Genomic DNA, 24,727 nt, shown 5'->3' with positions numbered 1-24,727 from the left:
CTACTCTACACTCTTTAACCCTTATCCTTGAGTGGCCTATCGGCCTTGATAAGTGGTGCCGTCTATGTAAAAAAATAAAAATAAAAATAAATAAATAAATAAATAAATAGAACGTTCATGGCTTCAATACCAATAGTAAGCTACTTCCGGGTCAAATGTGACGCCGTTTTGTGGGAACGTTGATTGTTTTAATCGTATTAGTGTTATAATTATTTTAGCTCTAAGCGTCGATATCATTTATTTTATTATTTAATAAATTAATGAATTATGTATTATTTAATATGTTCTGAACATGGTTGGAAAACATTTGCACATATTTAACTAATTAACGGACATTTTTACACAAGGAACGAAATAATGATTACACCGTTTTAAGATGACCTAAATTCATTGTTCTTTAACAGTTGATTTTCTCTTTAAATAATTTCACGTTTAAATCGTGTTTTCATCTTTTAATTTTGATTCTTTTATATTTTCATATATTTTATTTTTTAATGAATTGGACACACAAAACAAAAGTATCAATTTACTAAAGAAATCCTAACAAACAAAACAATTTTTTTGCTTTGAACAAAATAGAAAATACGAATTTATCCACTTTTTTTTCGTATTGAATTCTTGGAATCAAAGGTAAGTTTTTTTTTGTTTTGTTTTTTTGTTGTTTTTTTTTTAATGCACTTTCAAAACAATTTACATCCAATAACTTTTAAAATAATCTGAAACATTAAAGTAAGCTTATTTTGGTTAATTTTTACGACGTGCCCCAGCGTATTATAAATACCCCACCCTCCTCATGTTAAGAAAGACTTTCGGAATAAACACCCCTCCAACATCCTCATCTTAAGAACGGCTTTAGAGGTTGGGGAGGGGGGGTTATTCCGAAAGCCGTTCTGAATATGGGGAGGTTGGGGTGTTTCGCTGGGGCACGTCGTAAAAAGTGACCGTTTATTTTTATTGCAATCCAATAAAAAAAAAATATATATTATTATTTATTAGTTCGAAAAAATTTTTTTTATAAAAATCCAATATTGCTTTTATTACAAACTTGTTTTATTAAAATCATATTTTCTTACGGAGCCTTTTAAAATGTTTTTTCCAATTATATATTTATACATATTTATGAAAAAAAAAAATCAAAATCGAATTTTGTTTTGCTATTAAATTTCAGATGCTTTAAAAATATCTGCAAAAAAGAAAAAATGGTACCTTTTTACGACTTGCCTCAGCGTAGTAAAAACACCTCACCTCACCCCTTGTTAAGAACGACTTTTGCTCCCCCTCTTCCCGCAACCTCCCCATGTTAAGAACAGCTTCCGAGGGTGGGGGGTGTTTATTCTGAAAGCTGTTCTTAACATGATGACGTTGGGATGTTTATAATATGTTGGGACGCGTGGTAAAAATTTACCAAAAAAAATTTAAGATATTAGAGAGGGGGATCATTTTCCAATATAAATGTTACGTAAAATGTGCACTCACTTTATGACCAGTTTGTGGTCAACAAGACATGTAATCGTTCATCAAAGTTTCCAATTTTTGTAACATGGAGTTTATTATGGTTTACTTTCTAAAAAACAAATCCGACACTATCCTCGCCACTAAGAAATATTTAGCTGATGTTGCCCTATATGGTTCAGTAAAATGTATACGCTCAGACGTCGTAAACATTGAACATTTATTTTTATTGCAATCCAATAAATAATAATAAAAAAAAATTATTTATTTGTTCGAAAAAAAAAAAAAGAAAGAGGAGGTTAGGGTGTTTATAATACGCTGGGGCACGTCATAAAAATTGACCATTTATTTTTATTGCAATCCAATAAATAAATAAAAAAATATTATTTATTTGTTCGAAAAAAAAAGTATTTTATAAAAATCCAATATTGCTTTTATTATAAAATTGTTTTATTAAAATTATATTTTCTTACGCAGACTTTTAAATAAATGTTTTTTACAATTATATTGTTGAGAAAACTTGAAGCACTTACCTGCGACTCCCAGGAAGAGTGGCAGCAAAAACCTTTTGTGTGGGTGATGACTCTTTTTATATTGGTAGTTGTTACGTTTAACTTATTTGATTGGCTAACTGGATTATAAGAGGGATGGAGTGAACTGAATTTGAGTTGTGATTTCAGTTTGGGATTGGAGTTGAAGGAAATTGAATTGTTACCCTTATTACCAGACCGACAAGGTTCTACAATTTTTACCTAGTCACAGGTCGCAACAAAGCATTGTTGCAAAATCCTTGTTAACCTCTACCTTTCAGTGGAGAAAGTTTCCACAATATATTGATAAATATTTATACAATTGCGGCTACCGAATAATAATGAAAAAATCAAATGGAATTTTGTTTAGCTATTAAATTTCAGATTATACAATAATGCTTGGTTGGGAGTGTGCACTCACTTTATGACCAGTTAGTGGTCTTCCAAATTTTGTAGCATGGAGTCCGGGGGGGGGGGCGGTCTATTTTTTCTTTTTTACATTTTTATGAGGCAATTAGAACTCACATGGTTACTAATGTGTACTTTCATTTAACAATTTAATAAACAAAATATAGCGTAAGGGCATAACAGAACATCGTGATATACATTGAGTGGGTTTTACTAGTATTATTTGTAGAAAATGTGTAAGGAAAGTCCTTTAAAATTACTGCGCCCTCTGTAGATGTATAAGGAAAATCCTTTAAAAGTACTGCGCCCTCTATAGATGTATAATGTTGCAGCGATGTAAAGCAATTCAATAACCAGTAAACACCGGTTCTGCACGGAATCCAACTAGCAAGGTACCTAGACGGACGCGAACGTTTACTCAGAACGGACCCAACAATCGGTTACTCAGAACGGTCCCAACAACGGTAAGATATGCTCACACCCACACGGCACGAGAAGCAACAGCAACACGATTCTTGACCAAGTCAATCATCGCTCTCCTAACGTCTTTCAATCACCCGCTTTTATGGTCGTTGCAGGCTGGCTAAATTTGCATATTGCGAGAATTCATGTGACTTTGCGAGATGTCATCATTTACAAAAGACGGCGGCCGCCATCTTGATCTTTCTTTCTCTATTTTCGGTTGGTGACGCCGAGCCGGCCCCGAGGTAAATCTTTCCTTTTCGTCCATCTCTCTTACACACCCACACAATGCACAAACACGCGGGCGCTTGTCTCCTGGATGCACATTACATTATTGTTATTTTTGATTTTTTTGAACGATTGTCAGACTCTGTAGATGACCATAGACATTTTTATCTTGTTCTAACATAAACTCATCACTAATTTTTTTAAAGTAAATAAACACTTCAAAATAACTATAAAACACACATATATTTTTCTGCCATTACTAACATTTATTTCTAATTTATTGATTTTGTCTTTTATAACTGTTTTTTTTGTTTTCTTTTTGTCTAAACTATAAAATGGTCTTTTTGATTGTAAAATTGTAAGGTGAAAGTACCGATAATTTATCATGAACACACTTCCCTATGCTAAGATTAGCTTTCTAACTAATAACGTTATTTTTAACGAGGGGGGGGGCGTTCAAAATATGAAATAGGACAGAAAATAAAATGGATAAAAAATTAAAAATTTAAATTTAAAACAAAATAAATCGAACAACCCATGTTTATCATACGCTGGAGCACATCGTAAAAATTAACCAAATAAAATTTAAGATTTAAGAGAGGGGGATCATTTTCCTATATAAATGTTACGTAAAATGTGCACTCACTTTATGACCAGTTAGTGATAAACAAGACATGTAATTGTTCGCAGTTTCTGATTTTTGTAGCATGGAGTGGAGGGGAGTATCATGTTGATTTTTCTTTCTTGTTTTTAGGGTGCAATTAGAACACACATGTTAACTATTCTGTACTTTCCTTTAACAATTTATTAAACAAAATATACTTTAAGGGCATAACAAAACTTTGCAAAAAGTGTCACCGTGATTGGATGGATTTTTACAAGTACTTTTTTTCAATTTTTAAATTTTTGAACGATTCTGTAGATGACTGTAGACATTTTTATCTTGTTCTAACGTAAACGGAAAGTAAATAAACGCTTCAAAATAAGTATAAAACACACAAAAATCTTATTCCGGGATGTAGAAGATTAATGCTTTCGCCATTACTAACATTTGTTTGTAATTTATTTGTTTTGTCTTTTAAGACTTTTTTGTCTAAACTATAAAATGGTCCTTTTGTTTATTAAATTGTTAGGTAAAAGTACAAATTAGTTATCAAGGACATCCTTCCACTTGCTAAGATTGGCTTTCTAACTAATAAAAATATTCTTAACGGGATGGGGGCGTTTCAAATATGAAATAGGACAGAAAATAAAATGGATAAAAAATTTAAATTTAAAACAAAATAAATCCAACAACACGTTTTAATAATTAATATATTTATTATACCTCAGAAAACTGGTGGCCATTAAGTGGGTGCTCATTTTACATTAAATTTATACATGAAAGTGAACCCCCATTTTGAAACCTTCAATATATATTCTTTATTCATTGTTTATGGGTACTTTTTATAAACTACTCTAAAATTTTATATATCTTTACAATTATATTAATCATTGGCCATAAAGTGGATGCTCATTTTACATTAAATTTATACATGAAAGTGAACCCCCATTTTGAAACCTTCAATATATATTCTTTATTCATTGTTTATGGGTACTTTTTATAAACTACTCTAAAATTTTATATATCATTACAATTATATTAATCATTGGCCATAAAGTGGATGCTCATTTTACATTAAATTTATACATGAAAGTGAACCCCCATTTTGAAACCTGCAATATATATTCTTTATTCATTGTTTATGGGTACTTTTTATAAACTACTCTAAAATTTTATATATCTTTACAATTATATTAATCATTGGCCATAAAGTGGATGCTCATTTTACATTAAATTTATACATGAAAGTGAACCCCCATTTTGAAACCTTCAATATATATTCTTTATTCATTGTTTATGGGTACTTTTTATAAACTACTCTAAAATTTTATATATCTTTACAATTATATTAATCATTGGCCATAAAGTGGATGCTCATTTTACATTAAATTTATACATGAAAGTGAACCCCCATTTTGAAACCTTCAATATATATTCTTTATTCATTGTTTATGGGTACTTTTTATAAACTACTCTAAAATTTTATATATCATTACAATTATATTAATCATTGGCCATAAAGTGGATGCTCATTTTACATTAAATTTATACATGAAAGTGAACCCCCATTTTGAAACCTGCAATATATATTCTTTATTCATTGTTTATGGGTACTTTTTATAAACTACTCTAAAATTTTATATATCTTTACAATTATATTAATCATTGGCCATAAAGTGGATGCTCATTTTACATTAAATTTATACATGAAAGTGAACCCCCATTTTGAAACCTTCAATATATATTCTTTATTCATTGTTTATGGGTACTTTTTATAAACTACTCTAAAATTTTATATATCATTACAATTATATTAATCATTGGCCATAAAGTGGATGCTCATTTTACATTAAATTTATACATGAAAGTGAACCCCCATTTTGAAACCTTCAATATATATTCTTTATTCATTGTTTATGGGTACTTTTTATAAACTACTCTAAAATTTTATATATCATTACAATTATATTAATCATTGGCCATAAAGTGGATGCTCATTTTACATTAAATTTATACATGAAAGTGAACCCCCATTTTGAAACCTTCAATATATATTCTTTATTCATTGTTTATGGGTACTTTTTATAAACTACTCTAAAATTTTATATATCATTACAATTATATTATTCATTGGCCATAAAGTGGATGCTCATTTTACATTAAATTTATACATGAAAGTGAACCCCCATTTTGAAACCTTCAATATATATTCTTTATTCATTGTTTATGGGTACTTTTTATAAACTACTCTAAAATTTTATATATCATTACAATTATATTAATCATTGGCCATAAAGTGGATGCTCATTTTACATTAAATTTATACATGAAAGTGAACCCCCATTTTGAAACCTTCAATATATATTCTTTATTCATTGTTTATGGGTACTTTTTATAAACTAGTCTAAAATTTTATATATCTTTACAATTATATTATTCATTGGCCATAAAGTGGATGCTCATTTTACATTAAATTTATACATGAAAGTGAACCCCCATTTTGAAACCTTCAATATATATTCTTTATTCATTGTTTATGGGTACTTTTTATAAACTAATCTAAAATTTTATATATCATTACAATTATATTAATCATTGGCCATAAAGTGGATGCTCATTTTACATTAAATTTATACATGAAAGTGAACCCCCATTTTGAAACCTTCAATATATATTCTTTATTCATTGTTTATGGGTACTTTTTATAAACTACTCTAAAATTTTATATATCATTACAATTATATTAATCATTGGCCATAAAGTGGATGCTCATTTTACATTAAATTTATACATGAAAGTGAACCCCCATTTTGAAACCTTCAATATATATTCTTTATTCATTGTTTATGGGTACTTTTTATAAACTAGTCTAAAATTTTATATATCTTTACAATTATATTATTCATTGGCCATAAAGTGGATGCTCATTTTACATTAAATTTATACATGAAAGTGAACCCCCATTTTGAAACCTTCAATATATATTCTTTATTCATTGTTTATGGGTACTTTTTATAAACTAGTCTAAAATTTTATATATCTTTACAATTATATTATTCATTGGCCATAAAGTGGATGCTCATTTTACATTAAACTTATACATGAAAGTGAACCCCCATTTTGAAACCTTCAATATATATTCTTTATTCATTGTTTATGGGTACTTTTTATAAACTAGTCTAAAATTTTATATATCTTTACAATTATATTATTCATTGGCCATAAAGTGGATGCTAATTTTACATTAAATTTATACATGAAAGTGAACCCCCATTTTGAAACCTTCAATATATATTCTTTATTCATTGTTTATGGGTACTTTTTATAAACTAGTCTAAAATTTTATATATCTTTACAATTATATTAATCATTGGCCATAAAGTGGATGCTCATTTTACATTAAATTTATACATGAAAGTGAACCCCCATTTTGAAACCTTCAATATATATTCTTTATTCATTGTTTATGGGTACTTTTTATAAACTAGTCTAAAATTTTATATATCTTTACAATTATATTATTCATTGGCCATAAAGTGGATGCTCATTTTACATTAAATTTATACATGAAAGTGAACCCCCATTTTGAAACCTTCAATATATATTCTTTATTCATTGTTTATGGGTACTTTTTATAAACTAATCTAAAATTTTATATATCTTTACAATTATATTATTCATTGGCCATAAAGTGGATGCTCATTTTACATTAAATTTATACATGAAAGTGAACCCCCATTTTGAAACCTTCAATATATATTCTTTATTCATTGTTTATAGGTACTTTTTATAAACTAGTCTAAAATTTTATATATCATTACAATTATATTAATCATTGGCCATAAAGTGGATGCTCATTTTACATTAAATTTATACATGAAAGTGAACCCCCATTTTGAAACCTTCAATATATATTCTTTATTCATTGTTTATGGGTACTTTTTATAAACTAATCTAAAATTTTATATATCTTTACAATTATATTATTCATTGGCCATAAAGTGGATGCTCATTTTACATTAAATTTATACATGAAAGTGAACCCCCATTTTGAAACCTTCAATATATATTCTTTATTCATTGTTTATAGGTACTTTTTATAAACTAGTCTAAAATTTTATATATCATTACAATTATATTAATCATTGGCCATAAAGTGGATGCTCATTTTACATTAAATTTATACATGAAAGTGAACCCCCATTTTGAAACCTTCAATATATATTCTTTATTCATTGTTTATGGGTACTTTTTATAAACTAATCTAAAATTTTATATATCTTTACAATTATATTATTCATTGGCCATAAAGTGGATGCTCATTTTACATTAAATTTATACATGAAAGTGAACCCCCATTTTGAAACCTTCAATATATATTCTTTATTCATTGTTTATGGGTACTTTTTATAAACTAATCTAAAATTTTATATATCTTTACAATTATATTATTCATTGGCCATAAAGTGGATGCTCATTTTACATTAAATTTATACATGAAAGTGAACCCCCATTTTGAAACCTTCAATATATATTCTTTATTCATTGTTTATGGGTACTTTTTATAAACTAGTCTAAAATTTTATATATCTTTACAATTATATTATTCATTGGCCATAAAGTGGATGCTCATTTTACATTAAATTTATACATGAAAGTGAACCCCCATTTTGAAACCTTCAATATATATTCTTTATTCATTGTTTATGGGTACTTTTTATAAACTAATCTAAAATTTTATATATCTTTACAATTATATTATTCATTGGCCATAAAGTGGATGCTCATTTTACATTAAATTTATACATGAAAGTGAACCCCCATTTTGAAACCTTCAATATATATTCTTTATTCATTGTTTATAGGTACTTTTTATAAACTAGTCTAAAATTTTATATATCATTACAATTATATTAATCATTGGCCATAAAGTGGATGCTCATTTTACATTAAATTTATACATGAAAGTGAACCCCCATTTTGAAACCTTCAATATATATTCTTTATTCATTGTTTATGGGTACTTTTTATAAACTAATCTAAAATTTTATATATCTTTACAATTATATTATTCATTGGCCATAAAGTGGATGCTCATTTTACATTAAATTTATACATGAAAGTGAACCCCCATTTTGAAACCTTCAATATATATTCTTTATTCATTGTTTATAGGTACTTTTTATAAACTAGTCTAAAATTTTATATATCATTACAATTATATTAATCATTGGCCATAAAGTGGATGCTCATTTTACATTAAATTTATACATGAAAGTGAACCCCCATTTTGAAACCTTCAATATATATTCTTTATTCATTGTTTATGGGTACTTTTTATAAACTACTCTAAAATTTTATATATCTTTACAATTATATTAATCATTGGCCATAAAGTGGATGCTCATTTTACATTAAATTTATACATGAAAGTGAACCCCCATTTTGAAACCTTCAATATATATTCTTTATTCATTGTTTATGGGTACTTTTTATAAACTACTCTAAAATTTTATATATCTTTACAATTATATTAATCATTGGCCATAAAGTGGATGCTCATTTTACATTAAATTTATACATGAAAGTGAACCCCCATTTTGAAACCTTCAATATATATTCTTTATTCATTGTTTATGGGTACTTTTTATAAACTAATCTAAAATTTTATATATCTTTACAATTATATTATTCATTGGCCATAAAGTGGATGCTCATTTTACATTAAATTTATACATGAAAGTGAACCCCCATTTTGAAACCTTCAATATATATTCTTTATTCATTGTTTATAGGTACTTTTTATAAACTAGTCTAAAATTTTATATATCATTACAATTATATTAATCATTGGCCATAAAGTGGATGCTCATTTTACATTAAATTTATACATGAAAGTGAACCCCCATTTTGAAACCTTCAATATATATTCTTTATTCATTGTTTATGGGTACTTTTTATAAACTAATCTAAAATTTTATATATCTTTACAATTATATTATTCATTGGCCATAAAGTGGATGCTCATTTTACATTAAATTTATACATGAAAGTGAACCCCCATTTTGAAACCTTCAATATATATTCTTTATTCATTGTTTATGGGTACTTTTTATAAACTAATCTAAAATTTTATATATCTTTACAATTATATTATTCATTGGCCATAAAGTGGATGCTCATTTTACATTAAATTTATACATGAAAGTGAACCCCCATTTTGAAACCTTCAATATATATTCTTTATTCATTGTTTATGGGTACTTTTTATAAACTAGTCTAAAATTTTATATATCTTTACAATTATATTATTCATTGGCCATAAAGTGGATGCTCATTTTACATTAAATTTATACATGAAAGTGAACCCCCATTTTGAAACCTTCAATATATATTCTTTATTCATTGTTTATGGGTACTTTTTATAAACTAATCTAAAATTTTATATATCTTTACAATTATATTATTCATTGGCCATAAAGTGGATGCTCATTTTACATTAAATTTATACATGAAAGTGAACCCCCATTTTGAAACCTTCAATATATATTCTTTATTCATTGTTTATAGGTACTTTTTATAAACTAGTCTAAAATTTTATATATCATTACAATTATATTAATCATTGGCCATAAAGTGGATGCTCATTTTACATTAAATTTATACATGAAAGTGAACCCCCATTTTGAAACCTTCAATATATATTCTTTATTCATTGTTTATGGGTACTTTTTATAAACTAATCTAAAATTTTATATATCTTTACAATTATATTATTCATTGGCCATAAAGTGGATGCTCATTTTACATTAAATTTATACATGAAAGTGAACCCCCATTTTGAAACCTTCAATATATATTCTTTATTCATTGTTTATAGGTACTTTTTATAAACTAGTCTAAAATTTTATATATCATTACAATTATATTAATCATTGGCCATAAAGTGGATGCTCATTTTACATTAAATTTATACATGAAAGTGAACCCCCATTTTGAAACCTTCAATATATATTCTTTATTCATTGTTTATGGGTACTTTTTATAAACTACTCTAAAATTTTATATATCTTTACAATTATATTAATCATTGGCCATAAAGTGGATGCTCATTTTACATTAAATTTATACATGAAAGTGAACCCCCATTTTGAAACCTTCAATATATATTCTTTATTCATTGTTTATGGGTACTTTTTATAAACTACTCTAAAATTTTATATATCTTTACAATTATATTAATCATTGGCCATAAAGTGGATGCTCATTTTACATTAAATTTATACATGAAAGTGAACCCCCATTTTGAAACCTTCAATATATATTCTTTATTCATTGTTTATGGGTACTTTTTATAAACTAGTCTAAAATTTTATATATCATTACAATTATATTAATCATTGGCCATAAAGTGGATGCTCATTTTACATTAAATTTATACATGAAAGTGAACCCCCATTTTGAAACCTTCAATATATATTCTTTATTCATTGTTTATGGGTACTTTTTATAAACTAATCTAAAATTTTATATATCTTTACAATTATATTATTCATTGGCCATAAAGTGGATGCTCATTTTACATTAAATTTATACATGAAAGTGAACCCCCATTTTGAAACCTTCAATATATATTCTTTATTCATTGTTTATGGGTACTTTTTATAAACTAATCTAAAATTTTATATATCTTTACAATTATATTAATCATTGGCCATAAAGTGGATGCTCATTTTACATTAAATTTATACATGAAAGTGAACCCCCATTTTGAAACCTTCAATATATATTCTTTATTCATTGTTTATGGGTACTTTTTATAAACTAATCTAAAATTTTATATATCTTTACAATTATATTATTCATTGGCCATAAAGTGGATGCTCATTTTGCATTATATGACTTTTGGAATAAACACTCCCAACCTCTCCATGTTAAGAATGGCTTTCGAGGTTAGGGGTGGGGTGTTTATTCTGAAAGCCGTTCTTAACATGAGGATGTTGGGGTGTTTATAATACACTGGAATACGTCGTAAAAATTGACCATTTATTGTTATTGCAATCCAATAAAACAAAATGGTAAATATTCAAGTACGTTACAACAGAACAACGACCACTCTAATTTGTTTTTTTAGGGGTAATCGAGGTCAGTGACAATAAATCTGATACTCAAACCGGGTGAAAATTTACCGCTTGCATGGTATTAATCCCTGAACCCACAAACTACTTTCCGCCATTTTACAGCTTCCGTTTATGCTACGCGCGTGTGCAGGCAGCAGCATAAACGACAGCTTGCTTCACCTAGCAAACTGCCTTCTCACATGGCGTACCAATCTTCCGCATAAAATTTAAAATTTGATGAAAAAAGAAATAAAGCAAGAAAAGAAAAACACACCATGTTATGGGGGGGGACGTAATTTAATTTTTTTTTTTCAAAAATACATTCTAGCACTTTTTAGGTGGAAAATTTAAAATTAGCTGAACAAGAAATAAAACAATTAAAGGAAAGCACTCCAAGTTGGCGAAGGGGGGGGGGGGTAATTTAATTGTTTTTTTTTTTTCCTGGAACATAGAATTTTCAAATTTACCGATTAGAACACCATTTAACATTTTTCGAAGATTTTACTGTTTACATTGAGGGCACGAGCAGGGGGGTGTGTGCACCCCAACACCACTCGTGTCCCACCTGCTCGCGCCCCCAACACCACACGCGCCCCCCTGCTCACGCCCCTAACACCACACGCCCCCCCTGCTTGTGCCCCAATGTAAACAGTAAAATCTTTGAAAAATGTTAAATGGTGTTCTAATCGGTAAATGTTGGCGTGTTACTTACGGAAAAATGGTTAACTAAACTGCAGAAGCACCTATTAAGCCACATGTTCTATAAAGCCTCCTCCCACAAAAAAAAGAACGAAAAACATAAAAATGTTTGTTGCTTATGTTTTTGTAAACCGCATTAAAAACTACGTGAGACAAAAAAAAAGGTCCCCCAATTCGTTGTACGTTTCCTGAATTGTATGTCATTAAAAAATGTCAGTCTGTAATTTTTTCCACCCAAGAAGTGCTATAATGTATTTTTTGAAAATTTGAAAATTTTATGTTCCAGGAAAAAAAAAACAATTAAATTACCTCCCTCCTCCCCAACTTTGAGTGCTTTCCTTTTCTTGTTTTATTTCTTTTTCAGCTAATTTTAAATTTTCTGTGAGAGATTGGTACGCCATGTGAGAAAGCAGTTTGCTAGATGAAGCAAGCCGTCGTTTATGCTGCCACACACGTATAGTGTAAATGGAAGCTGTAAACTGCCAGAAAATAATTTGTAGGTTCAGGGGTTAATACCATGCAAATGGTAAATTTGCCCCCGGTTTGAGTGTCAGATTCGATGTCACCGACCTCAATTACCCCTAAAAAAACAAAGTAGAGTGGTCGGTGTTCTGTTGTAACGTATCTGAATATTTACCAAAAAAATATTATTCTTTAATTTGTTGGAAAAAAAAAATATTTTATAAAAATCCAATGTTGCTTTTATTACAAAATTGTTTTTATTAAAATTATATTTTCTACAATTATATATTGATACATTTTTATAAAATGGCGACCATCCGAATAAAGCTTACATGACGAAAAAAAAACTCAAAATTGAATTTTGTTTTGCTATTAAATTTAAAATGCCTTAAAAATATCTGCAAAAAAGAAAAAGTGGCACTATGAGATACATTGAGTGGGTTTTACTAGTATTTATTTTTTAATTTTTGATTTTTGAACGATTGTCAGACTGTAGATGATTATAGACATTTTTATCTTGTTCTAACGTAAACTCATCACTAATTTTTTTAAAAGTAAATAAACCCTTCAAAATAAGTATAAAACACACAAAAGCTTTATTCCGGGACATAGAAGAGTAATGATTTCGCCATTACTAACATTTATTAGTAATTATTTTGTTTCGTCTTTTACGATTTTTTTTTTCTAAACTATAAAATGGTTCTTTTGTTTATTAAATGGTTAGGTGAAAGTACGAATTAGTTATCAAGGACATCCTTTCCCATGCTAAGATTGGCTTTCTAACTAATAACGTTATTATTAATGAGGGGGGGGGCGTTTCAAATATGAAATAGGACAGAAAATAAAATGGATAAAAAATAAAAAATTTAAATTTAAAAGAAATAAATCGAACAACACGTTTTAATAATTAATATATTATACCTCAGAAAACTGGAAACCGCAGATGGTGGGCCAGATTTGGGTGTCCATTTTACATTAAATTTATACATTAAAGTGACCCCACCCCCATTTTGAAATCTTATATATTTTTTTATTTATTGTTTATGGATATTTTTATAAACTTCTCTAAAATTTTATATATCTATACTATTATATTAAAGGAACTTTGTTTGAGTTCATTCCCTATGAACTCTTAAACGGCTGTGCTATTTTTTTAATGTTACACAAAAGTACTTTATATTACAAGTTCATCTCAAAAGTTTTATTACCACACAAACAGAAAGGCCCGGCATATAAAATTAACAGTAGGTTCTTTGATATAACAGGGGTACATTCAAAATGAATGTTTCAGTGTAGTGTACAATTGTAGCATGATACTTGATATTTGCCTTTTAAACATAAAAAGGGAAAAACATAAAAGAGCATTTAAAGCTTAAACAGGAGTATATAGACAGGAATGCTTCACTCCAATGGCTCAAGAACGGAAAACTCCCATTTGACGAAGAAAGACTAATTGTACCTATTTACTATGCCTCCCCACGGGACAGAGTTAGACGCCAGGGTCGTTTTTTAACGTGGAGAAAAGGTACAAAAGTAAAAATTGTCTCAGTCGTGAAGGATTTCTCCTCCACCGAAAGAGAACAAGAAATAGAAGTGCAGCATCTGAAGAACAGATGGTATTTATTTGCTCCCTCACCGAGTAAATTAGGCACAAGGCCGATTTTTAATGTGAGGAGTGAAGGGAGGGGTAAGGGAAAAAGGGGACCAGCTCCCGAGAGGTGGGAAATGGGAGCTGGCTAAAGGTCAGGTATGTGGGGTTGCCCCCACATCTGGTGTTTGCTTGCAGTATCTGTCGGAACAGATGGTATTTATTTGCTCCCCCACCGAGCAAATTAGGCACAAGGCCGATTTTTAAAGTGAGGAGTGAAGGGGAAATGGGGACCAACTCCCCGGGGAGTAGGGGAGTTGGATAATGACAATTGGTATGAAGGGTTGTCCCTACATTGACCATGGTCTTATCTGTGGGGTCGCCCCCACATAGGGTCTTTGCTTGCAGTATCTGCCGGAACAGATACTACACTGTGATCTTGGCCAAAAGGTCATTAATTGTAGCCAGTGAAGATCAGGGCTTACTAACAAATGGATGCTGCATGCCCAATTATATTGGCAGATAGCCATTACACTGCTCACCACAACAAAGTATGTAAGTACCTCCATTGGAAAATCTATGCAGAGATGCAACTTGACAGATCAACGAACATCTGGGAACATGAACCACTACTAATAACATCAAACAGAAAAGTGATTGTGTTCTATGACAAAGACAGACAGGAGCGCAGATACATAAAAGAAAAAGCCATCAATATGAAACAAGCCTGAAAGAACTGCACTCATTATTGATGTCACAGATCCAAATGATTTTGGCCTTAACAGAGCTGAACGGGAAAAGAAAGCAAAATATCAGGACCTAAAAAATGATCTAAAAACGACATGGTCTCTGAAAGAAATAAATATACCGGTTATTATAGGAGTAACTGGCTTAATAAAAAAGAATCTTCAGAAATACTTAGAAGCAATCCCTGGACTACCAAGCTCTAATGATTTACAAAAAAAAGAAGAAAAATCTAATATGTAAAATCAACAGAACGTTTTTGATATGACTTGGGCGGGTTAAAAATTAATGTTTCTGTTTGACGCACAATTGAACATTATACTTGACATTTCAACTTAAATTCAAGCCATCTATAATATAAACCTCACCTGTCTGTTTAAAGGTATGTATGTTTGTGTGTCTGCCTAAAACGAGACAGAGGCGACGGATTTTCACGAAATCATCATTTTGAAGCTCGACTTTTTGGATGACAATTACCAACAAAAAATTGGCTAAAAACATTAATTTCTTCACCCTCAACTAGGCAATTGGAGCCAAAACGGAAGAGCTATTGCTCAAAACGAGATATTATAAAAAGTCTGACTGGGAAACCATCAGGGATCTCATCAGAGACGCCTCATGGCGAAATATTGTTTCTCTTCCTGCTGAACAGTGCGTAAATGAGACCACTGAGTGATTCAAAATGGCAATTCAAGCACATGTTCCCATGCGGAAGTTTTATAGCAAGCCCCACCCTCCCTAATGGTTTACTTCTACTTGTGCAGCTGCCATCGCAGAAAGGCAGTATGTGTATCGCAGATTTAACTGACGTAAGTCCAGTCCAAACAGACAAGTATATAGAAGCCAGAAATAACTGTAAGAAAGAAATAGCGAGAACTCAGAGAGAATTACTGAAACCACCAAAAAACGCGTCGAAGCACAGAAATTAGGAACCTGCAACTTCTGGAAAATCTACAACAGTGTAGTAAATAATGGGCAATCAGCAATTCCCCCACTATCCAATAATCATGAGGTTGTTTGCTCAGCAACTGAGAAGGCTAACATGCTTGCCAGTTGGTTTGCCTTCAACTCCACACTGTACCCTACTAACTACCCCCTCCCTGACTTTCCTTAGCAGGCAGACGCCACACTAGACGATCTGAAAATCACCCCATCTCAGGGGCATGCTATCATAAAAATCTTGACACTTTAAAAGCATGTGGACCTGATCTCATCCCAGCTGTGCTATTAAAAAAGTGGTCCACCGAAGTAGCTCCAGTTCTCTCCAAACTTTACAACAAATGTCTTAATGAATCTTGCTTTCCTGCCTGTTGGAAAACTGCTTCTGTGGTACCAACTTTCAAGAATTCTTGCGAAAGAGCTGACCCAGAAAATTACCGCTCCATTAGTATCCTCCCACTTTTCACAAAAATATTTGAGTCCATAATTAACCAAGCTCTAGTCCATCACCTTACACATGCTGAACTTCTGACTGACCAACCATATGGATTTAGGCAAGCCCATTCCACGGCAGACATCCTAACTGTAATTTGTGAGTGTATATACCATTTGCTTGACAGAGCAGGGGGTAGAGCGGTAGCTCTAGATATATCTAAGGCTTTTGACAGGGTATGGCATGAAGGTCTTCTCAGAAAAATCGGATCATACGGTATCACTGGAAGAATACTTAACATAATTAAATCCTTCTTAGATAAAAGTCCAGGTTGTCCTCTATATGATATTAATGTGGGAGTGCCCCAGGGGTCTATCCTTGGACCTCTATTATTTCTAATATTCATGAATGAATTCCCTGACAAAATTGTCTGTGAGATGTATATATACATATGTATACATATGTATGTATATATATATATATGTATGTATACCATGTATGTATACATATGCATGTATATATGTGCATGTATATATACATATGTATGTGCATATGGACGTGTATATATGTGTATGTATATATACATATGTATGTGTATATATATGTATGTATATATGCATATGTATGTATATATATACATATGTGTATATATATGTATGTATATATACATACGTATGTATATATGTATGTGTATAAAAATGTATGTATTTATATACATATGTGTATATATATGTATGTTTATATATATATGTATATATATATACATATGTACGTATATGTATGTTTGTATGCATATATTTTCACATGTCTATATATACATATGCATATATTTTATGTGTATATGCATGTAGGTATGTATATATATGTATATTTATGTTTATGTATGTATATTTATCTATATATATGTATATAAATATTATTAGTATATATGTATATATATATATATGTTATAGATTATTATAGTATTTATGTATGTATATATGTAGATATATACATGTGTCTATATATGTATATGTGTATATATAGATGTTCATGTATATATGTGTATGTATATATATGGATGTATATATATTTAGTTATGTATAAATATATGTATTTATACGTATTTATATATGTATATATATGTATCTGTATGTAAATATATATATTTAGTTGTATATGTGTATATGTATATATCTTTATATATGTATATGTATGTATTTATATATCTATAGGTGTGTATATATTTATTTATATGTATATATAATCATATATATATGTATATATATGTATATATATGTATATAATCTATGTATATGTATATATGTATGTGTATATATTTGTATATATACATATGTATATATGTATTAGTATGTATATACATATATATATGTATACATATATACATGTATATATCTGTGTATGTATATATATGTATGTGTGTACATATTTATATGTATCTGTATGTGTGTGTATTATATATATGTGTATATATATATATATATGTGTGTATGTATATATGTATATGCATATATGTTTTATTACTAAACTAAACTGTTCTTACTTTTATTGTAACATTTAGATATATTATATATATATGTTTATATATGTATTTCCTCACTACTATGGAAATCATAAAAATCTCTTCAAGTAGATTATATTATAACCAACCCATGTTCCATATAAAGTTAGAATCCAGTAAAATTATCAGAATACTAATATTGAACTTAATTTTTTGCAGATGTTCCTGATTGAACGCTATTGTTGAATTCTAATGGAGTTTCATTTTCTTGAAACATCTGATAAACAGTTATTTGGAAGCAACTACAGCATCATATGTGGGAGGATCTATTATACTGGACTACTATTTACGAATGTTATTAATTAATTCTGAAAGATCGAATAAAAAAAATGAGAAATGAAACTGGGAAAAGTCACATTAATTGTGATTTTCTTATAACAACACATTTTTGAAATGTGTGAACATTTTGTATTCAAAATATCGTTTACTTATATATATATATATATATGAACACAGTGGAAAAAATGCACTGCTTCGAGAAAGATTGACAGATTTGATGTATGTGTTCCAATTCAGAGCAGATGTAAAAGAGAGATATGTAAATTAAAATATAACGAGAAAAAACAATGTTCCCGTAAAATGTATAAACATCCTTGTTCTGAAAAAAATCATCCTTATGCTGGACTAAAATTGAAAGTGCTGCTGTCAAACCTAACATAGTTATGTGGAATAAGTCAGAAAACGTGGCAACCTTTGTTGAAGTGAGTGTCCCTAATGATGGAAGTCTGAACAGAGCTAAAAGAGAGAACATACCAAATAGGAAAGTCTTAAGTGCAAAAGAGTTCCAGACAATTGCACTTATGCGAACAATGAGGATACTCGGAAAAGCTCTTGGTTTCAATAAAAAATGAAAAAAAGACTAAAACCACATTCTTGTAAAGTTTATAGAACGATATTATAGTGACGTTTTTGTGAAGTGTGATCATTATCTTTTTCAAAAATCATCGTTACTGAAACATGAGAACCCACACAGAGGGAAAGAAACACTCTTGTGAAGTGTGTGGATATTCTTTTTCTCAAAAATCACATTTAGTGATACATATAAGAACTCACACTGGGGAAAAGCCATATTCGTGTGAAGTGTGTGGATATTCTTGTTCTGTAAAATCCTCGTTAGTGAGTCATATGAGAACACACACAGGGGAAAAGAAACACTCTTGTGAAGTGTGTGGATATTCTTGTTCTCAAAAATCACATTTAGTGATACATATGAGTACTCACACTGGGGAAAAGCCACATTCTTGTGAAGTTTGTGGATATTCTTTTTCTCAAAAATCGAAGTTAGTGAGACATATACGAATTCACACTGGAGAAAAGCCACATTCTTGTGAAGTGTGTGGGTCATCTTTTTCTCAGAAATCATCGTTGGTGAAGCATATGAGAATTCACACTGGGGAAAAGCCACATTCTTGTGAAGTTTGTGGATTTTCTTGTTACCAAAAATCAGATTTAGTGACGCATATGAGAACGCACACTGGGGAAAAGCCACATTCATGTAAAATGTGTGAATTTTCTTGTTCTCACAAATCATCTTTAGTGATACATATGAGAACTCACACTGGGGAAAAGCCACATTCTTGTGACCTTTGTGGATTTTCTTGTTCTACAAAATCATCGTTAGTGAAACATATAAAAACTCACACCCATTAGCCTGAGGAATCCTCACGAGAAGGAAATGTGAGAAATTCTGTATAGCTTATAATTGACATATATTTTCAAAACTTACTACCTAGCGCTGCTTACGTATCGAGCATTGTTGAAGTAAATACTGAAAATAATTAAATAACATTTTATGTAGATACATAATATTAGATAATAATAATAATAATAATAATAATAATACAGGAGCGCAGAGAGGGTAAGGGATCAGCAATGAAATGTGAGTTTACGTCTTTTTTTAAAAACAAAAAAAATAGTTAAATGTTACTTCGAATTTATCTCAGAAAGCAGTCTTTGTTTCGATATAAACGTATAATTCTGTTTGTCAATTTAAATTTAATGAAAATCCTCTAAAAATGAATGCAAAAATAACCAGACGGGTGACAGGTGAATTATCTAGTTAAATGTTAGTTCGAATTTATAAGAGAAACCAATCTTTTTACCGATGTAAAAATGTGACCTGTCTTTGAAATAGGGAATTAAATACTACCACAGCGGCGGAAAAAATTGCCGCTCCTCTCTTTTCCCATACAACATTTCCAAGCAGTATGGTGTAAGGTAGACCTATTTTCAAACGCCATCTTTCAGAGCATGACTTTCGACTTTTACTAAGTAGAATACTTTTTTTTCCATGTCCCATATATATTTGTGATAGTGCACGATACCTCTTGTATACATGCATGGAAGTGTAGGCTGGCTTCCGGTTTTGTGTGAAGCAAAGGTGTTGATTGGAATGTAAAAAAGTGTCAAAGGAAAAAGAAACGCAAAAAGAAAACTTGAGTCATCAATGCGATTGCATCTCCCAGTACCATAGCCAAATAATGTAATTCATGCTAGAAATCGGCGTTATGTTTTTGTCAGATTTTCCTTTACAGCATCGATCAGTGATGGGAAGAAACAACCAGAGAAGACTAAGAAACAGAAAAAAATGGTATAGGTACTTTATTATCGCATATATATATATATATATACACTAGATGGATCATGACCACATACATAGACATGTAATAAGTTACATACGTATTGATAATAATGAGACATAATCACAAAGACAAAACATTAACATTACACTCAAATCGACAAAACAGTAAGACAAAAACGAATGAATATAAAAGCATTTCACTCACCTGTTACATTCAACATCTGTGAACAATTTTTTTTCTGCAGTATACTTTAAATAGAACTAGCAAGATGCAGAAAGAAGTGTTTTAGCATACATACATAAAAATATACACATATGCATGTATACAAAAAATATATAAATATGCATACATAAAAAATGTTTATATGTGCATACATATATAAAAATATGTACATATGAATACATATAAAAATGTATACATATGCAAACAAAAGAAAAAAAGCGTTATTAGATACATTTACATATACGCTATGCAAAATGATACATACATTTTTTTTTTTTACAAAGGTATCACCACATTATCAAGGCCCAGAGGCCACTCAAGGATAAGGGTTAAAGAGTGTACAGTAGAAATTGGTCAATATAGTAATCATTAGTAATGAAAATTTGGTAAATTTAATAACTTATATGGAACGGCTTATCAAGAACTTATTTACTTTAGACTTGAACACAACCATATTGTAGTCAGCCGGAAAGCAGGAAAACGGAAGACAATTCCACAGGCGTGCAGTTCTAAGAAAGAAGCTTTGTTCATGGAATCTACGTTTAGGTTTAGGCACAGATAAAGAGTGGGGGAAATTATTGATAGTGTTTACAGCTAGACGAGTGTTTCTTGTGAAAGTTTGGCGAGGGGGGACCATAGATTGAAGCTCAGTTGAACACTTTCCATGAAAATAACGATACATCAGAGACAAACTCGCAACATCTCTTCTGTGAGATAGAGGTTGCAAGGAAGAGAAAAGGACATCTCCTACGAGGCTACGAAGTATATTTTGAACTCTATCAAGGCAGGACAAGTCCTTTCTAGCAGCTCCTGCCCAGATGTGGCAACAGTATTCCATCCTTGGACGTACCTGGCTCTTATATAGGTAGAGAATAGCATCAGCAGTGAGATATCTACTGGATCGATAGAAAGATCCCACCATTTTTCCAGCGGCCTTGGCAACAGATTTGATGTACGTGTTCCATTTAAGATCAGGAGTAATGGTCAAGCCCAGAAGCTTGTCAAAACTTGAGGCCTCCTGCACGTTATGCACGTTATATATGTATAAACACCAGTATACTACAACGCATGCTCCTCTTAGCATCTATGTATAACCAGAGAAAATCAAGCAAAATGCCGGAGGAAGTGATTAAAAAAAGATCACTTATATTGTGTGGTTAGATGCGCCATCCCCAGCTTAAACAAACTGATACACAAATTGAATTAAAAAGAGAGAAGCACTGTTTCTTGTAAAATAACCAACACTTGAGAAATATGATAGTCTTGCAAAGCATGTAGTTTTGATCTTAGTAATACAATTATTTATATGCTTGAGATTATTAGAATCTTAAAAAACACCAAAAGAATGAAGGACCCGGAGATAAGGTATGTTTCCCTTTTGTTGTGGTGTGCAATGCAGACAAAAATGTCTATTTTCATGTCAAATATGTGTATACAATCGCCTTCAAAAGACAGCAGGTCCTAATAAAAAAGAAAATATACATACGACAAGAGATATTTTACATGAACATGGTTACATAAACACTATACAATATGCACGTTATATATATGTATACACACTAGTATACTACAAGGCATGTTCTTCCCTGGCCTGTTTGTTAGCAGCATCTATGTACAAGTCTTGTCTAGAGGGTACTTATAAAAAACAGAAGGAATGCAAGAGGAAATGATTTGGTATAAAACAGTAGGTGCTGATTAACGTTGTTGAGGTTTCTAGAAAGAGACATAAAAGTCCAAGCATTAGTTGGATTAATCACCAAAACTCGTGTTTTTTACATTGAACAAAAGCAGTCTCTCAAATCGACACTTCATTTCTTGTATTCTATTGCCTGCAAATAAATTGGCTATTGAATAAATGTTCAAGTGCTTGCAATCTGAGATTATAATTTTTCTATTCAATAATCTATTAATATAAATCCCAATTGCCAGTTTGTGTGTATGTATGTGTGTATGTATGTATGTCTACCAAAAACTTTCAGCAGACGTGATGATCCTGAAATCTTGGTATTTTTTTTGTGGCTCGACTTTATTTCCTGTATTCTTTTGCCTGTAAATAAATTTGCAAGAAGAATGTCCGCACAATGGGAAATTGTTCTTTAAATGCAACTTTAGGACATTCATGCAGCACAAATACAACAGGAACACAATGAACTAGTTAATATTTAGTAGCATAGCTCTTCTGCAATTTGACAGCCTGCAATCTTATGGGAATTCCTTGAATTAGACTGCAGCAATACTCCGGAGAAAGGGCACCTTTAATTTTTGTCCAAAATTCTTCCGAAATTAAAATTTTATCATTGCATAGCTGTTGCTTAGTATAATGCCATACGTTTTTGAAAGGATTGAAGTTTGGAGATTGTGTCGGCCAATTCAAACACGGAATATGCTCTTGTATGAACCTCTTGACATTGACAGCTGTGTGAATGGAAGCATTATCCTGCATGAAGATGGGATCTTATTACAGCTTAGACTTAAAAACTCATAACTAAATTTTACCTATCTTTTTTTTAATTATAACCTGAAGCTCGAAGATTTCAATCCCGATAGAAAAAGCAAAAAAAAAAGAATAAAAATGGACAAATAAATAAAATAAAAAAATAAAAGCATTACCCCCCCCTCCGCCTCCAACATGTACACACAACGTCCACCATATCCTTATGTAGCTAGAGTGAAAGTCTGCCAGGTTCCCACTTCCAATATGACTCTAAAATGTTTAGGTCGCTGTTTCCAGACTCTTCAGCTAAGGTTAAAAAATGTTTCCAACTTTTGAACCTAATTTGTACTAATTTTTGCTAACTGTTTTCTTATTACAGCTTTGACTTAAAAACTCATAACTAAATTTTACCTATCTTGTCTTGCTTTTTGTTCTGTTCTGAAATCTTTGTCAAGTATGCTGTTAACCAATACCATCTTGTTACATGTAAAACAGAAAGAAAAAAAGGTCACCTATGTAAACGAGAACCTCCCAAATTAAAATCTTGAATAATTATCTAAACTCAAATGAAAATTAATATTAAGCCGACTTCACAAATTGATAAAAGTTAATTATTGGATTTTAATTATAAGGTGAAGCTCGAATGATTCAAACTCGAGATATATAATGCCAAAAACATCCACCCATTAATATGGGAGGGGAGATTATTTTCAAAAGCGTTCTGAATTGATAATTGAGCCCGAACTTTTACTAAGTAGATATTAATAAGTCCCTTGTACCCATTCCCCCCTTTTTTTAAATGGAGAGTAGATAATACAGTGGATATGTTATCGGCAGCTCCAGTAACTCTCGCTTCTCCTTTTCTATCCCTCAGTCCTCATGCAAATGAGTGATTTTTCTCACAAAGGGAGAAGAAAAAGCTGCTTAAAAGATCGGTAGTACTTGGTGAATAGTAGTCTGAAATGTCGGTATTTTTCTGTTTCTATGTCTATCCTTGTGGTCATGTCACTAGTAAGGGTGCTGGAGGTAAACGTTTCGTCTGGGCTGACGTTATCCGCCTAACACTCAGGGACCCGAACCTTGGATTAACCACTAAGGAGGCTGTCCTATCATCAGGCGCAAAGTATTGCGTATTGCCATTTGGTGAATGGACTCTGGACCATGCAGTAGTCACTGGTGGGGCCTCTCGATGCCATACTAGTGGGTAATTGCTACGGCTTTACCTTTTCATGTGCTACAAAAAAATCTGTCTTTCTCTC

General features: G+C 30.6%; 1 long non-coding RNA gene across 1 annotated transcript; it reads left to right on the top strand.

The window, feature by feature from the left end:
* LOC145270506 (uncharacterized) lies at window positions 1–22,907 on the top strand. Its single transcript, XR_013865406.1, has 2 exons — window positions 1–630; window positions 18,390–22,907. It is a non-coding gene; the product is annotated as an uncharacterized LOC145270506 (long non-coding RNA).
* Window positions 22,908–24,727: the final 1,820 nt, after the last annotated feature.

This window comes from Euprymna scolopes, chromosome 46 (genome assembly GCF_053919585.1).
Source record: "Euprymna scolopes isolate OS-2025 chromosome 46, ASM5391958v1, whole genome shotgun sequence".
Classification (NCBI taxonomy): domain Eukaryota; kingdom Metazoa; phylum Mollusca; class Cephalopoda; order Sepiida; family Sepiolidae; genus Euprymna; species Euprymna scolopes.
This window is presented reverse-complemented; position numbering and strand designations above follow the sequence as displayed.